We start from the raw sequence: 6,894 nt of genomic DNA on the forward strand, positions 1-6,894 counted from the left end.
ATTGTGATTATAATTATTGTATATGCATACATGATAGATAACAATAATAATAATGATGATACATAATATCTGTAATATCTACATCAATATGTATCTTTTGTGTAATATATCGATTGTTTGTCAGTAGGGTCAATAGACGACTCCACGTGAGGAGAATGGACTCATATGGGCCTGTTGGACATGCCAGTTGTGCATAGCTAATTTAAGTGTTCTACAAAGTATCTTGCAGTAATTATTCACTACAATCAATACCGACCATTTAGACAGTTGGAGCTCGCTATAATGGTTCATCAGACCATAATGGATTGTGGGTAATGACATCAAAGCGAAGGCTAATAGAGAGCGCGAGGAGCTAAGATTAAAACAAGACTAGGTCAAAACCTAGCACATGGCTGGACAGTGGTCAATGATGGGAATTGTGGCCAGTTTGTTGCAGGGATAGTCAGTGGTAGTGTCTATAATGTGAATTCCTGGATAGTAAATGTTCATTTGCAATTTCCTGTAGCGGTCCCAGTAATGTGTTGTTAAAGTGTACTGAAGTAGCATATCACATGACATGGTTAAGCTACGTTACAGCAAGAGCAATACTTTCCACTCGTATCTTGGGATGTCTGATTTGAAAGATAATTTAATTCTTACTTAATTCTGGTTAAGTATCCCTATTCTAATTAACGCCTTCTCCCCTGTCACTTTTCGTCAACCGACCAATCACAGCCTGGATGGGGCGGGACATAATGAAAAGCGTTGACGTAAACAGTGAGCCGACGTCATCAAAAATAGCGCGCGTATCGAGGCAACGGAAGTGGCGTTTTGCCCCAGCCATCCAGACGAGGTAGCAGGCTTTAAACATTGAATTAAAACTGTTACCAGCATCAAAATGTCTGGTTGTTGCATGTTCGGTTTTCAGAATCGATACTCCAACAGCGGATTCAAGTTCTACAGAATTCCGACAGAATCACGACCGTTTCAGAGCAACCGCTGTTACACCAAAATCTGTCACCCGTCAGATTATGTGACCCTGCCCTTATAACGCGCTACTTCGGCCGCCCCCCCCCCAGATTCTAATCCAAATTTTAATCACACCAAACCCACGTCAAAAATTAACCGTCTCCACCAGAATGCCTAATTTTAACCATTTTTAATTTTATGCCTAAATTCAACCGCAAGCAGGGTCACATAATCTGATTGATAACAGATTTCGGTGTAACACCGTCGGCGTCTATGGCCGCACCGCCGCTGGACTGAGGACACGACTTTATATCAGGTAACGCTATCTACTTTGATTTCATTGGAAAGCCCTTGTTTGAATAAACAATTATCTGTAAGATGTAGACGAATAATCTAATGTATAATTTGTAATGTAATTTGTAATGGCATTTGACGTTCTGTACATGACTACGTGACTTGTATGCTCGCAATGTCTCTCTGGTGTACGCGCTAGGCTCGCCACCAAATATCCGGCCACTGAATCTTGTGCCACTTGCGAATGTCTTCCACCCACTCACTAATACACACCGATCTGAAGTAGGTTACCATTTGTCAAAGCCAAATTTGTTTAGGTAGCACCCGCGGTCTTTGGTGGTTAATGCCCTTGCGTAGCTTGACAAGCTATTGCACCTCGCCATACTTCCGTTGCCAAATTGCGTGCGCACGCTTACGTACGTCATTGTTTACAAACTGTAGAAGGGTCTATTATCATGCATGAATGGTTATGATTATTGATAAATTAGCACTTAGCATTAACAAATTAGAGACTAACCACCAATGTAGGTCATGTTTCTTGCACGAGGATTTAATGACGGAGCAAATCCTACAAAAATTATAAATGTTGGTTGTGTATTTTTTAAACTGCTGTATTCTCCAATTAGAATTAATATTATACAAGTGGCGGCATGGTGGCACAGTGGTTGGCGCGGTCACCTCACAGCAAGAGGGTCCTGGGTTCGAGCCCCGGGGTTGTCCAACCTTGGGGGTTGTCCCGGGTCGTCCTCTGTGTGGAGTTTGCACTTTCTCCCCGTGCCTGCGTGGGGTTTCCTCCAGGTGCTCCAGTTTCCTCCCACAGTCCAAAGACATGTAGGTCAGGTGAATCGGCCGTACTAAATTGTCCCTAGGTGTGAATGTTTGTGTGTTTGTTGGCCCTGTGATGGCCTGGCGGCCTGTCCAGGGTGTTTCCCCGCCTGCCTCCCAATGACTGCTGGGATAGGCTCCAACATCCCTGCGACCCTGAGAGCAGGATAAGCGGTTTGGATAATGGATGGAAATGTGTTTATCTTTATTTTATTCTATGACTTGCCTGCTCACCAGTCTTTTTACCAACACATTTCTTCCTGTATTGTTTCTTTCACTTCCTTCTAGCCAGCCTCCTCCTAAGAGCAACACGTTCCCCTTGTTCTATTTTACATCTATTTTACTAAAGTTATTCTTATAAATATTGTTCAGTAATCTTGTTTACATAAAGTGTGGGGTAGTTTGTGTGGGGGGAGGGGTATATTGCATGGGGAGGGGGGTTGGTGGGCCGTCTGAGTTAAAAAGTCCAGGGCCATTTTTCATTCCCAGTCCGCCCCTGATCCTGTCTGTACCCCTGACCAAGGCAAGTCAAGTCACGTCAATTTTATTTGTATAGCCCAGTATCACACATTACAAATTTGCCTCAGTGGGCTTTACAGCAACACAACATCCTGTCCTTAGACCCTCGCATCGGATAAGGAACAACTCCCTAAAAAAAACAAACCCTTTAACAGGGAGAAAAAATAGGAAGAAACCTCAGGGAGAGCAGCAGAGGAGGGATCTCTCTCCCAAGACGGACAACGTGCATGGATGTTGTGTTTACACTATTTACAGAATACAACACTGAAAAACAGAATTATAATGGAATTATAAAATTTATGAAGAATATAATGCGCAGGATGCCAAGCGGTGTCTAGACGCCACCGGAACAGCCCAGGACCCAAGCCACACGACCAGCATCACCCTTTGCCTCACCCGAGGTGAGGCAATAGGAAGAACTGGAGTTGGTCACCGGGTGCTGTACCACAGCTGCCCACTGCTCCTATACAATAGGATGGGTTAAATGCAGAAAACAAATGTCATTGTAACCTGCATAATGACAAAATAAAGGGGCTTTCTTCTTTAAGTGAAAGATGTGTCTGGGTGAGTGAGATGTAAAGATAGAGATCAATGAATAAACCCAGCTTGGTGAATTATTCAAAGAATTAGTTTTGGATGCCTGGGGGAAAAGACTGTGTATTTGTGTGTGGGGGCGTTGTGTGGGTGTGTGAGAGAGAGAGACAGAGAATGTGTCTAAATGCGCTTGGCATTCAAGTCACTGACGTGGTCTCAGTTGAATCTGAAATTTACAAACTTAAGATTCAGGGAGGCACTTGTGAATCGACTCAAAACCCTGCTCAAAGAATTGTGACATCAAATAGCTGCAGTGTGTGTGTGGGTGTGTGTGTGTGTGTGTGTGTGTGTCCTTGCAGGTAGTTTGTGTGTGTGTGTGCAGCATCAGTGAGGTTAATAATGCAACCATATTTGAATTGTCAGGATTGCGTGCATCCACTGATTCTGAATGATGTGATTGAAATACATGAAAGTGTGCAGGGTTTGAAAAGTTATGGGTGAAACCACATACTCGTGAAAAGATGAAAAGGGATTCCTCCAACAAAGCAAATAAAGACCATCCATACATCCATTATCCAAGCTGCTTATCTGAATTCGGGTCGCGGGATGCTGGAGCCTATCCCAGCAGTTATTGGGCGGCAGGTGGGGAGACACCTGGAAAAAATTTGATGCATACAAACAATTTAATTTTTCCTCCTAAAGTTAAGGGTAGATGTCTTTCTCTTCAACAACCATTGCTGGAGGTTATGTGGACATATGAATGAAGACCATACTCATGCATGCTGGAATTGTTAGAGGACAGAAAGATATCGGGATAATGTATGGATGGTGTTGAATGAGATACTGGTTTATAAAATACCTAAGACATGTACTGTGATGTACTTGGGTAATCTGCCAGCTAGTAAGAAAGTAGTTGCAAGGACATGGTGCAAACTGCCCCCACCTCCCAAACCCAGGGGAAGTTATTGAGGAGATTCATATGATGGAAAGACTCGCACATATTATGAGACCGCAAGACATGTTGGAAAAGTGGACTGTATACAGAACCTGACAAAACGACACCAAAACTGATACTGTACAAATATGAGAAGAATGTAAGACAGTTATTATGTTTACTGTACAAGATGCTAAACCCCTGTTCCTCTATTCAACATAGAACAAAAGTTGTAAGTGTAGAGAAAAACAAACCACTAACTCATAAAAAGGGGCTTTAGTTCGAAGAGTGAGTCTTTGATGAAGGTTCATCATCCTCAGTGTTGGGTAAATTCAGTCATCCCTAAGCTCATGTGTAGAATACAATTGAGATTCTGGCAGTTAATATCTTTACGTCTCTCCCTTTTCTCCTTTCACCCTCAATTACAAAAGAAGACAACTAGCTAAACTGACTCCTCCACAACACAGAGTTCCACATAATTGGGACAAGTCTCCTTGTCTCCAGGAGAGGACCACGAGCTCAGATTTAGGGATTTGTTGAGCGTGACAATCGGCAGCTAACAGCTTCACTTCGCATCAAAGCTCATGGTCTGATGAAGCTGACAGACTGATATCATCCACAGACAGCAGAGCTTCTGTCCTGATGACAGCCAGCTGGTTGCTGTCCATAAAAAAACATAAACAGGAGACGGGTCAAGGCACATCCTTTCTAGATCCCACTTTCAATGAGTCTGAGGTAATACACAGAATGAAGACACACCCCCCCCCCGGCCCCAGATTGGCCTGATGGGTCACAGCAGTGGCCCCGGTACGGCGTCCTTTATTCAGTACATTGCATCTGGAATGCAATAAGCAGTCATTTCTTTGAGTTAGATGTTATAGTGACATTTTTAGCTAACTACTTCCAAACTCCCCTTCATTTCTAAAATTATTGAAAAACTTGTTGCCCACCTGCATCTCCAACTGGTTGAGGGATACAATATCTTTGATAAATTTCAATCTGGCTTCTGTCGAAAACATAGCACTGAAACGGCACTGCGTAAAGTGACAAGGGACATTCTTATTTGTGCAGATAAAGGGGAATATTCCATTTTAGTTTTACTTATCTGCTGCCTTCGCCACCATTGATCATGCCATTCTAATGGATAGACTACTAAACTGGGTTGGTATCTCTGGTACTGCACTCAAATGGTTTTCCTCTTACTTGTCTGACAGAGACTTCAATGTTCACATTATCAATTATGTGTCTTCCTCCGCTTGTCTCTTATGTTGGGTCCCACAAGGGTCAACCTTGGACCTATTCTATTTTCATTATATATGCTACCTCTTGGCCATCTGCTTAACTCCTCCAGTGGTATCTCTTACCATTGCTATGCCGACGACATGCAGCTTTACTTCTCAGTTAAACCCAATAACCTTATCACCCTTCACGACTACCTAGTTTCTGTTAGAAATTGGATGTCTCAAATTTTCTTCCATCTCAATTCTGACAAAACTGTGATCAGCCCCAATTGTTTTACTAAGGTCAGTTACTATATGGCCCCCCTTGCTAGCTACACCAAGACCGCCTCTAAGAATCTTGGTATTCTTTTTGACCAGCGTTTTAACTTTGAACCTCATATTACTACGCTCATTCAGTCTTGTTTCTTTCAGTTGAGAAATACTGCAAAAATCAGACCTATACTGTCCACCAAAAACTTGGAACCTTTAGTGCATACCTTAACCTTTCTCACTGTGAGAGGACTCACAAAGTAGTAAAGTAAAGAGGGAATTTAAACTCCCTCTTTACTTGCATTACTTAGTGCTCTCTTGCTTGCCTTCAGTTGGTGCAAAATGCAGCAGCTAGGCTGTTAACAAAAGCTAGTCGTCTGTCCCACATCACTCCAATTCTTGTCTCCGTTCATTGGCTTCCAGTAAAACACAGAATTGATTTAAAGATTTTACTAATTACATACAAGAACTTGCACGGCCTGGCCCCTGCATATATAGCAGAGTTGTTAAGCCCCTGTTCTAGCTGTCAGCCACTCCGATCATCTGATCAAGGCCTTTATCTGTTCCCTGTTCCTTTTATAAATCCAGAGGTGACCGTGCTTTTGCGGTCGTAGCTCCTAAACATTGGAACAGCCTTCCCCGTTCCCTCAGATCTGCTGAATCTGTGGTTTGGTTTAAGCAGCTGCTGAAAACTAATTTCTCTAGGTTAGCCTTTTTATAAATACTCTGTTTGTCTCAAGTTCTATTTATTTTGGTCGCGTGCTCTCATTTTTGTGTATGTATCATGCATATATGTATATATCTTTATACTATATATATGTACCAACCAATCATCTCACAGCACTTAATTATGCAAGGTGTGCAACATCTTACATAATTCATTGCCGATTGGTTGAATAACTACAAACGGGTACCTATTCAGGGTTGCAAAGAAAATCTGCAGGATAGGGGTTCCTTGAGGACTGGGTTGGGAAAACACTGATATATATATATATATATACATATACATACACACACACACAAACACACACACACACACACACACACACACACATATAATCCAGTGAGTCAAGTAAATTCTTTATGAGACAGTACAAGCCTGTTTCATGCCATAAGCAATCATCAGCTGTCAATAAAGCTACTCCTTATTTAATAAAGCTAGCAGCTTTATTGACAGCTGATGATTGCTTATGGCATGAAACAGGCTTGTACTGTCTCATAAAGAATTTATTTGACTCACTGGATTATTTTGCTCATTTGTTGAACCCTTTCCCTACCATTGAGTGTTTCTTTTAACATAGTTATACATATATATATATGTGCGTGTGTATTTATGTATATGTAGATATG

The sequence above is a fragment of the Lampris incognitus genome, chromosome 18 (genome assembly GCF_029633865.1).
Source record: "Lampris incognitus isolate fLamInc1 chromosome 18, fLamInc1.hap2, whole genome shotgun sequence".
Lineage (NCBI taxonomy): Eukaryota > Metazoa > Chordata > Actinopteri > Lampriformes > Lampridae > Lampris > Lampris incognitus.